This window comes from Ursus arctos, unplaced genomic scaffold (genome assembly GCF_023065955.2).
Source record: "Ursus arctos isolate Adak ecotype North America unplaced genomic scaffold, UrsArc2.0 scaffold_4, whole genome shotgun sequence".
NCBI classification, from domain to species: Eukaryota; Metazoa; Chordata; class Mammalia; order Carnivora; family Ursidae; genus Ursus; species Ursus arctos.
In genome coordinates, this window is record NW_026623056.1 from 54496544 (window position 1) to 54508603 (window position 12060).

General features: G+C 36.9%; 1 protein-coding gene across 1 annotated transcript in view; it reads right to left on the reverse strand.

Moving 5' to 3' along the window:
- The window catches only part of NSUN3 (NOP2/Sun RNA methyltransferase 3), a 449969-nt gene that overhangs the window by 142055 nt on the left and 295854 nt on the right, over window positions 1-12060 (reverse strand). The window contains exon 11 of the transcript XR_007188714.2: window positions 8624-8677. The gene's annotated coding sequence lies outside the window, so the exon portion shown is untranslated. The remainder of the gene's footprint in view (window positions 1-8623; window positions 8678-12060) is intronic.

Here is a 12060-nt window from a genome sequence, read left to right on the forward strand (position 1 = left end):
TCCAATGTCTTTATTCTTTGTATTAGGGTTCTCCAGAGAAATAGAACCAATAAGATATATACATAGAGAGAGAGAGAAAGAGAGGGAGAGAGAGAGAGAGAGATTTATTACAGGAATCTGTTCACAGAATTATGGATGCTGAGAAGTCCAATAATCTGCCATCTGCAACCAGGAAAGCCAGGGATTTAATTCAGTCTGAGGCCAAAGGCCCAAGAACCAAAATCAGGAAAAGATGGATGTTCCAGTTCAAGAAGAGAGACAGAACATTCACCCTTCCTTCACCTTTTTTCCATTCAGGTCCTTAAAGGATTAGATGGTGCCCACCCAACTGGTGAAGGCAGATCTCTATCTCCTGAATCAAAAACTGATCTCTTCCTGAAATACCCTCGCAGACATACCCAGAAATAATATTTTATCAGCTATCTGGCATCCATCAACCCAGTGAAGGTGACACATAAAGTTAACCATCACATTCTACAAAGATTCTGAAGTCAGATGTTCCTTCTAGAGCAGAGACGCTGGAACTAGCCCACCTCCTTCCCACTATTCTCCCACCTTCATAACCACCAAATTAGAAAGCTGAGCAATATCTACACAGTAGCAAAAGCAGGTTGGAGAATGAACTTCTTCCACCCTTGGTCGTCTGTTAAGAAGAAAAAAGAAAGAAAACATTTATGCAAATACTACACTAGGTACTGTATGTATTTTACCTAGCAAATATGTAGGGGGGGGGTATCTTCAAAAATTGTATTCCTCTTAGAGTATTCTATAAGATTAGAATTCAAAATGCCAGTAATTTGGAAAACAAGTTTCAAATTAAGAACTTTCACTTCAAAAGATAGGCTTATAACCATCTCAGCAATAATGATTTCTTCCTCCATAACATCCCTACGGACTGTCATGCATCTTGATATTCCATTTTACCTCGGTTGTAAGTTGACTTTTCCAATACCGCATGCAAAAATTGAGAGCCTAACACAGCACAGTAGTCCAAGCTGGATAAAATGTGTATAACTAAATAGAATACTGGCTCAAGGTAAACATATACAGCATTTAAATGCTTCTATCTTCTACAGAAAGAAAGCAGTTAGAGCTTTTTAGTAGCCTTCTTGAATTTTAACTTCCATGCATCTGCCATTTTCTCTTCAGTTAGTAGATGATATACAGCACAGTGGTAATCATTTTTTCAAAGGTGGGGGGAGAGAAAGAGGGAGGGGAGAGGCAGAGGGAGAGGGAGAGAGAGAATCCTAAGCAGGCTCCACACCCAGCACAGAGCCTGACCCCGGATTCAATCTCACAACCCTCAGATTATGACCTGAGCGAAAATAAGAGCCGGCCACTTAACCCACTGAGCCGCCCGGGCACCCCACAGTGGTAATCTTAAAATCTGTTATTTTTGGTTTTCTATGCTTAGTTTTCTAAGCATTTGGGAATGCTTTATCCCATGGGGATATAACCATGAGTTTAAAATATGTAGTAAAAAAAAATAAAATTAAAAAAATTTTAAATACATAGTAAATATAAATTTTTCATCTGCATTACACATAGTAACTTGAATAGGTTATATGTGGGACAAATCCATAGTTCATAGGACAATACTTATAACAAGAAATAGAAACAGCAATATGTTAACATGTTCTCAGTATATATCCGTCAACAAGTTTAATCTGAACTCCTAAAATACTCATCCCAGGGCATAAATGCCAAGCAACATTTTAGGTTTTGCCAAATTTCCATAACTCTTTCAAAATTTCACAACAAGCTCTGAATTCTACTAAGTGATATTTCCCTTCCTCTTAATTTGTTTGGGTTGCAAAGGAAATGACATTTTCCAACATATTTCTAACTTAAATTTGTGTTTTCTGCTATGCAAACATAATTTCTCATCTTGGAGAAACTCAGCATTTCTGACTCCAAAAAGCTCTCCTGGAAGCACTGGCTGTTCATGCAGCCTGTGGGGATGATGTGCTTTGTTCAAAGGGCAAAACAAAAACATATCTGGGTGAGGATAATACAACTCACTCGACACATCAGGTCCTTAAGTAACTGAACTTTGTTTAAAACTTCTCATTTCTTTAATTCATCTATGAAGGAATTGGGCTGGTGGAGAGACTGTAATGCATTTGTTTTTATAAGCTTGTGCATGTTATTTTTTTAATTTCCCAACAATAGCTTGTCCTCTTTCTGGTCTAAGAGATGGATAAGTAAAGGACCATAAGAGATGAAGGGGGAGAAAACAGCAGCACAATTTTTGGAAAGGTTCATGTGCATAATAGTTTTCCAAAAATGCTTGTTTATCCATCCTGTTTTTTTGTTTTAAATGGTAATTGTGTTAGTCAGCTCTGGCTGTCATATGAAATCCCACAGACAGGATGGCTTAAACACAGGAATGTATTTCTCACAGTTCTGAAAGGTAAGAAGAAGGTCTGGCAGGGCCAGGTTCTGGTGAGGATTCCCTTCCTACTTTACTGACGGCCACCTTCTTACTGTGCCCTCACAAGGTGAAGAGAGAGCTCTCCAGTGTCGCTTCTTATGACCTCATCTAACTTTAAATACCTCCATAAAGGCTCCATTTCCAAATACAGTCACATGGGGAATTGAGACTTCAACATATGAATTTGAGGGGTGGGAGGCATAATTACTGTTCGTCCATAACTGTGGTACTGTACCCACCAGAGCAAAGGATCTCTGCACACTAGGTTTGATAGGACTTAACTGGCAGCTGGGAAGTTGTCTAGCGGACCGTTGTTTAACCTGAATGCTCTTGCACTTTCTCTGTAGGTCAAAAGGAAGCACAGCCTACTTGTTACTACTTAGGATTATGGGGATGTTCCCACCCTGCTTTGTGGAGATAGTAAAACTGTGCCACACAGTCTCCAGAAAATCCTTTTATATAAAAACCAATAAACACATGATACATGTTGAACATTTCAGTATATTAATTTTTTCAGGCCATTTGTGATCCAGACTGGATTATCTTAAACATGGGTTCAACAAAAAATACAGAAGAACCAAGTCAAATAAATATTTTCTGAGCCCCTATTATGTGAAACCATTAGCAGCCATTATATACAGATCTTTCTTCCATAAGATCTGTATGGTTATTTCCAACAGTTTGTAATACCAATAAACACCATATATCCAAAGCTCCATGTAATGACATTGTTGCACAGGAGGCTTTTCCACTGTGCCCTTTATTATTACAAATATACAATGAAAGGACTTTGCTGGAAAGAAGGAAATGGATCAGGCAGCATACACTACATAGGAAAGAAGTGCAAGTTCTCCTCCTAAACATTTGCTTAAAATCTCAATAGTTTCATTTTTCTGTTTCTCCTTTCCATAGTGAAAAGACAAAAAGCTCAGGAAACCATTTTCTACTACATACCACTCCCCAAAGCTAGCTCCACGAGAAGCAAAATTTGGCTGTTCTTTATCCGAGTTCAAGAGAAGTTTCTCTGAAGAATACTTGTTTCTTAAGTCCTGGTTCTACCATTAGCTAATAATGTGAACTTGGGCTGGTAATCTTGCGGTTCTGTCATGCATAAAGCCAGGGCTTTGCATGAGAAAATATCACCAATCTCTTTCAGCTGTGCAATGTTGCAATCTGGTTTTAAAAATTCCTTTTTAGCCCATGTAAAATGCAGTGGCATTAGTTCATAGGATTTTCTACCCTACGTTATGGCCCAAACCCTTCACAACAACGTGTCAAAAGTTTATTACATGCTTGTAACTGTTTAATTGTTTCTCCTAAGAGAGAAAATAGAAAGACTCTATGGTAAGAGTTGACATTATTTTCCTCTCAGGCTGTATGTGAATAAGAATTAAGTTATTCAGAATCTCAGGTTCTCAGTGTGCTGACATATCTCAAGGGAGAGCCTGGACATTTTAATTGCCTCTGTTACAGAAAGCCTGCTTAACTTGTATTGTAAGAAAGTGCTACAGGAGTGTTACCCAAATGTTTTTGAGGCCCCAGGGTTTCCCTATACAAGTACTGGTGAAAGCTTAAGCTCTAAGACTGGGTTTATGTCAAAGATCGTATTTTCTCTCTTGTATATACCCAGCTCAAACAATGAGCTTTAGCAAATGTTTATTTGTCCCTTTTTGAAAAAACCCTAAAAACTGGGAATTTGGTAGTGTAGTAAAATTGTATTCCACAAAACAAAATGTTTTTCCCCTAAAGTCGCCAGATTTCTCATGTGCCACATTTTTCAACCTTATTATTCTCAATATTTGCTTTTCACTTTCTGAATGTTTCCTCTGGTAAGATGTGGCATTTTGTCCTTGAGAAGTGAGTGCAAGTTACTATATTTTCCTTCTCAGCCATCTCATGAGACAGGCAGTGAAATGCCAAGAATAATGTAAACTATACAGGAAAATACCATGACGTACTACACCTAGAAATATCTCAGCTTAATAGGTGTTGTGCCATTAACGGTGAATTTTATGGAGGTTAGGAGATGTAAATCTGTCATGTAGACAAAGATTTACAATAATACCCACTTCAGTGGATGATTTTCATCACAGTTAGGACGGTCAGGCAACTTGCGTGTTTTCGAGTCTCTTAAGTTATGAAGGCCTCCTCATATTAATCCAAGGTTGGTATCTTGACCTTCCTGGAGTTGATGCTGATAATATAGTTTACCACCCTTCCCTTCCATTATCGCTGATGGGATTTCAGTTGGTAGGGTGGGGTTTTAGTCAAATAAAATTTATTTAAAACACTGGTTAGAACTTAATTTAATGATTATTTTCTATAAACAATGCACTTTTTATTGTTGCTAGAGTATTCTTCAACTTATTCTTATAATCCTTTGTAAGTCATATCTCGACATAGACTTCATTTTCAAAAGATACACATAGTAAATTACCATAAGAAAATACTTGCTTTTGCAGAATTGAATGATAATTTTGTTAGCTATTAATATGAAGTCACTGGAAGGTAAAACATCTTATTAAGTATGCTACTTACAGATTTGGGGGATACCATTGCATTAGGAAAAGAACAACAATGAAAAATATGTGTCCTGGTCTTATTCTTTATAAAATAAAAAAAATTAACAGAAAAAGTATAATAGCCTTTTAAGCTCTTTTGTTTACAAATTTGAATTTTTAACTAAATATGCTAGATAAACATAGGATTTTTTAAAAGATTTGTTTGAGAGAGAGTGCGGTGAGTGGGGGAGCAGAGGAAGAGAGAAAATCATAAGCAGAGCCCTGCAAGGAGCTCCATCTCACAACCCTGGGATCATCACCTGAGCTGAAATTAAGAGTCGGACACTTAACCAACTGAGCCACCCAGGCACCCCAACGTATGATTACTTTTTAAACCCATACTCTATTCCTCTCTATGTATCTGGATACCACAAAAGATAGAAAAAAAATTGTATGGAACACTATTATATGTTATATTTATATATTTATTAAATATATATATAAATACTTTTAAGTGAGATTTCCAGGCCATTGTCTACCTTGGAGTCCTACCTTCCTGAGTTTACAGAAGTTACTCATTAGATGATAGAAGTTTAAGGTAAAACTACATGGATGCCTTTGATATGCATATATATGTGTATTATAGAACATATTTAAGGAGAAGTGAAATAGCAAACTGACAGCTTTAGCCACAGCTGCTGTCACTGGGACAAGATGCTGACTGTAGGGCAGAAGCGTTACGTTGGGGTTCTGAAGATTGTTGGTTGACTGGTATTCTGCCAAGGGCAAGAATACAAGTGCCTCTCTTCCTAGCAAAAAGCCAAAGACAGGAGCCTAGAGGAAAGTGAAGTAAAGCCAAAATTCTGCAAAGAAGAATGTCCTCAGATTCTTTTCATTTCCCCTCCATTACAGCTACCATGTCTTCTATGTGCATGGTCCAGTTTCCTAGTAAATAAGGGAAGGGAGCAAACTGTTAAGGCCATGCTAGAAAACACCCGTGTGAGTCCTTAAAAAAAAAAAAAAAAAAAAAGGTATGATATGGAAAGACTGATGGAGGTTCAATGAGGTTTTGAGCAAGGGAAAAGTTGCAGAAGAGTGTGAACCAGAAGACCACCTCCCTCTTCAGCCAGGATACAAGGTGTGGGAAAGAAGAGCATCGGTCCCTATTCCAGTCACTCCCCACATGCATTTTCTTTTGTTTTTAAAACTAAATGTATTATTTATAAGATGCGATATGATGGGGAGATAAAACATACTCCCTTGTCAAGATACTAGATAAACATTCTCAAAAGAGGAAAGTTGGTTGAAATTTCCTAGATATTAATATATGTAATACCATAAACTAAATCAATTGAGATAGTCATACAGGCTACCACCTGGTGGCTGCATGACAGTGGGCATAAAAGATACAGCATTTTCAAAGACCTTGGTCATGTGTTTTAAAAGATTTAGGATCGTTTTTAATTTTTAATTATTGAGTTTTATTAAACCTAATTATGAGTTTCTTTATAGATAATAAATGACACATCGTTACTGCAGAAGACATGGTATTAAAATATGCAATTAGCATCTTCAACTTCAGGTTTCACTCATTCAATCCCATCCATGGAGGAAAACATGTTGTTCACACTTAACATGTAGGTTTTAGGCAAGAGCATTTCTAGGCACTTGGGGATTTGGTAATGAGCATTCTGGTCCTCATGTCTGCCACACAAATTGTTTTGAGAGACTTAAGATTAACAGTAATGAGGTCTGATACGACAGATTCTTCCTATTAAATTAGTGATCCTGATCATTTAGATTTTTTTAAAAGATTTTATTTATTTGTCAGCGAGAGAGAGAGCACAAGCAGGGGGAGCGGCAGGCAGAGGGAGAAGCAGGCTCCCCACTGAGCAAGGAGCATGATGAGGGACTCTATCCCAGGACCCCAAGATCATGACCTGAGCCGAAGGCAGACCTTAACCGACTGAGCCACCTAGGTGTCCCCTGATCGTTTAGATTTATCTGAAAACCAACTTACTCTTATGTTTAATACATAGTTTCCATTTTAAGCACTAATTATTTAAATTTCTTTATATTTAATAAAGAAAAAGAATAAATATTCATGACATAAACGTGTATAAATTTTCTTTCATATTTAAATAGGAAGAAAAGCAGTATAAAAAGACACAGATATGTTTTAAATCTATTGTCCCAGGAGAAGCACCAAGAGAAAAGGATTTCATGTTTAAATGGGAGTACAAAAATGCAGCTTGTTATACCTCATTTTAGAGGTATAACAATGCTATATTTGCATTTTAAAGTTTCTGAAAAATTATTCTGTAAAGAAACTGCTTCACCAAGTCTAACCCACGCCATTGTCAATTCATTTAACCATAATACTGTTCTTTAAAAATCCATTATCAAGACATTTTGAAATGCTACTCTAATTATGTCATTTAAAAATGTATATTGATATGGGTCTTGACAGATTGCTTAATAGAGAAAATACTTGTAGGTAGTTTAAATATATAATATACAATCCTAAATATTCTATTGAAACTATTGATTTGGTGGAAATATTTCTCTTCTGACAGGATGCTCGTGAAAACCCTTACTTCATTTCTGTATATTCCCAAGAACACATTGTTAAAGCAAAAAATTCATAGACATCAATAAACAAAAAATGGAAAAAGGAACTACATTGCATAAACCTTTCCTTGATCATTGTTCTTCCAAACCATCAACTAATCTAGAGCAGGAAATAACACCACATAATTATCAAGGCAACCAGAGTATTTTACAATAAGCCAATAATGCCACTTCCATTTATAAGAAGTGGAAACCCTCTAATCACTCTTCATATTTCTCCCACCCCGACATACCCACAAGATCCCATTTATATATCAAGTCTTCTATTCAACATCAGAAATTACAATACTGTAATGAAATTTAATTTTGAATTTGATTTTAATCAAAACAGCTCACTCAAACTTTAAATAATTTAATAGTTAGCAGAAATCCTTAAAACTTGACTCTAAGGAAGCCATGGCTTGTCTCCAAAGCACTTGTGCAACATATATAATTTTATGTGTGTGTGTGTGTGTGTGTATGTATATACATACATATATATATATCACATATGAACATTTTTATTATGAGGTGGTTCATAAATTTAAAAGCATTGGACTTTTAGGGGGCCTAATAAATTGCACTGATATTCCATATTTCAGTTCAGAAGCAAGTGAGAGACAGATATAGGAGTCAGGCAGATGGACATTCCCAAGTAATTACTGACAAAGTTGTTTGGAAAATGTGAGGATCAGAAGCTGCACAAGGATTGGGGGACCAGGCTTGAGGTGGTGCAAAATGGAGCTGAACTTTAGTCCACTTCAAGGACTGACCAGAAAAACTCCATTGAGCAATGAAGAGAAAAGATAAGTAACTTACCAATATTTGCCAGGGCTCTGGATGGAAAAGACTGATTGATGATGATGATGATGATGATGATGATGATGATGATGATGGAGAAGGAGGAGAAGGAGGAGGAGGAGGAGAAGGAGAAGAAGACCACCACAAAAACACTACTAATAAAATCCCCCCTGGATATTTGCCCTCATAAATCTATTCTTACCCTGGGGCTCACCAGCCCCACAGTTGGGAAAACCTCAAACTGAAAAATTTAAATGGTCCCAGATCCTTCACATACCTTGGTGACCAGCAGAAGTAAATGCAAATCCTCTTCAATCCAGGCCCCAAATTCCTACAAATTAAGTACAATCCACAATCACAATCAAAACTTAACACAAATAAACAATGAAAGAAACTACCATGAATGAAAGTCAGTTGAAACAATAAAAAACAGCTTTAGATTCCTCAGTGACTTCAGAAGATGTAAATATAAGATATAGAACATAAAATAACTGCCTATGAAGTCTTTAAAGGAAATTAACCCCCTCTTTGATTTCTCAGCTCCACTACATCCAACTCTTTTGCCCAATAAAAGTCATCACAGGAGAGACAATGAGATCCAGGGATTGGCAAACAATAGCCATAGGCCAAATCTGTCTGTGCCCATTCATTTACATATTGTCTATGACTGCACATGACAGATTTGAATAGTCATAACCAAAAATACATGGTGTTCAAAACCTAAAATATTATTATCTGGCTCTTTACAGAAAAAAAAAATTGCCAAAGTCTGGACTATACAAATACTTAGAGATACTCAAATAATAAAAATGCCAATAACACAGAGATCCCTACATTTGGGGGGGTTTTGGGGGGCAAAATTTTGGTTTTAGTAAAGCCCGGACACAGGACCCATGGGCAGAAAGAGCTACCAGATCCCCACATTTGATTATAAACTCCTCCCTGTGATCACATACCAGTAGCAAAATTAGAGTTCCAACTGTAGAGTACCAAAGAAAGTAAAGACTCCTAAAGTACCCCAGAATTTCTTTTGGGTATACCAAATATTTTCTCTAACTCTGTGGTTGCTTTCATAGATGTTATTGTTATAACTTCATTAAAAAGTGAATTATATTTTTGAAAGATTTTTTTGAGAGACAGTGCATGACTGGGGGCGGGGGCAGAGGGAGAAGAAGACACCCCCCTGAGCAGGGAGCCTGATGAGGGGCTCCATCACAGGACACCGGGATCATGACCTGAGCCAAAGGCAGATGCTTAACCAACTGAGCCCCCTTGGCACTCCAAAAGTGAATTACATTTTAAAGAATTTTTTAATGTAGAAAAATATGGGGTTTTTTAAATTACCCATGTATTTACAATTTCTGGCACTCTTTATTCGTTTTTATAAATCTGAGTAGCCATCCGGCATCACTTTCTTCTGCGTGAGGAATTTCCTTTAACAATTCTTATTCAGGTCTTCTGGCAATAAAATCTCTAACCTTTCTCTGGTCTGAAAATATTTTTATTTTGCCTTCATTTGTTAAGGATATAATAATATTCTTTTCAGGGGATAGAGATTTCTAGGTTAATAATGTGTTTTATTTTGTTCTATTTAACCAGCACTTTAAAAATGTTATTTCACCGTTTTCTGGCTTAACTGTTTCTGACTCTTATCCTTATTCCAGGTTTTGCTGTCTTTCTGTAAAGAATGTTAAACTTTGTGGGGTGTAGTTAAATAACTTGTGAGTCAGCTTTATCCTTTTAAGGCTTGTCTTTAAGCTTTGTCAGGACTAGTCAGGCATAGTCTTTACTCTCGGTCTACTAGCAAAGCTTGACTCTTCTAGGATCTTAATTAAACACCCCAGATATTCTTAGGTGGCTCCAACCTGGCTGGTCAGAGTTTAAGCATCTTTCAGCCTGTGTACATTCTGGAAATTATTCAAATTACAACCCTCCAAGAGTTTTAGATTGGCCTCATGCACTTTCACTTATGCATGCCCAGACTGGTACTCTCCAACAGTTCCAAAGAGAATCTTCTCTACATTCCTCTCCAGTACTCTGCACTGCACATGCTAACCACTCAGTCTTCCTCAACTCCAATCTCTGTCTTCTTAGCTTAGCAAGACCATGATATTCTTCTCAGGTCCCAATACCTCACCCTCCCCGCCCCCCACAAACACATATGTATGCAGCACTTTACAGAAGAGCATCTAGGTAGAAAGACAGGGCAATCACAGGGTTTATCTTGCTTATTCTCCTTTTTTTTTCATCACAGTACTGTGCTACCTTTTGTCCAATGTCTGAAAACATCAGTTTCACATCTATTGTCTGTTTTTCTAGTTGTTTATAGAAGGGAAATATGGTATAGTTACTCAGATTTGGCCAGAAATCAAAGTTAGCAGGTTGTTTTAATCATGATTATGGGCCTCCATATTCCAGCCTGTCCTAGTCACTGAACCCTCCTAAAATCTCTTAGAACTCCTGGCATATGGCTGCCAAGAATGATCAAACCATCACACATATTGTTGACATTGGATATTTTAATTTCCAAGTACTTGGGGTTTCCTGATTATTTTATTTTTATTCATTTCTAATTTAATTCCATTGCAGTCAGAGAATTCTGTTTGATTTTCTCCATTTTAAATATACTCAGACTTGGGTAACATTCTCCCTTTCAATTCATGGTAGTATTTCTTGTAGGCTACCTGAAAAAAACCCAAAGTGGTAAATAAAGGCTACAATTCGTAAGCCAAACTGTAGCTCCAGCTAGCTTCTAGTAAGTTGATGTGACAGAATTTCATTATAAAGAAATGTTTTTAGGAAGAACCCTTAAATTAACAGTTTCTCTGCACAAAACGATTCAAGTGGTTTCTCTCAACATCAGCCATTCGTCATCATGAGATCTGAGAGAATTAAGAGCAATACTTTCATACTCTGACTGTCTCTTGGGAATAGTATAACTGCATCCCTTCTTGGGTACACTTCCCATTTGCCTCTCTTTCCACCTTTTCCATTTAGTACCTGCTTTCGGCCATATCCTCCCCACCATGGTGTGGTTCTCTGGCTAGAATCTAATGCTTATCCATAAAACAAACAATAACAACAGACATGCCAATGTCTCTCCCATGTCCTGTTTCCAGGAAGAGATCATAGAATTTTGCAGGTAAAAAAAAAAAAAAATCACAGACTATCTTTACACTTTGCCAGTGGGATTCCATTCACACTTATCCCTAATTTGATTATTTGATTTTATGGTACAAAACTATTTATTACCTACTCCCAAAGTACTTTAGAAATATGCCCAAAGTTAGTGGCTGGGATAGGATGTCTGACACAATGATACCTTCCTCTCCTGGCATGTGCAAATTTGATCCTGGTCCCAGGATAATGAATTCAGACAAAACAAAAGAAATATATGTGCATTTCCCACTTCACCCTCTTATATTCAATGTATTTAATTGACTAAACCAGCCTTTCAAATCCCACCACCACCTATTTTAAATATGAAATGTTTTAATTTCCCATTCCGATTTTCAGTGAAAACACAGCTCAGTGAGTCAAAGAATGTAATATGTTCATATAATGTTATATCTTCTTGCTCTTTCTTGTACATTAGCAGTAAAATGTTATGTAAAACCTATGTTGGTGGGTCAAATTGATAGAGAATTTTCTGTTCAAAACTTTGAACTCCACTATCTACAGTTCCTTCTCTTCCAGGATACGCAAAGCCTGGAA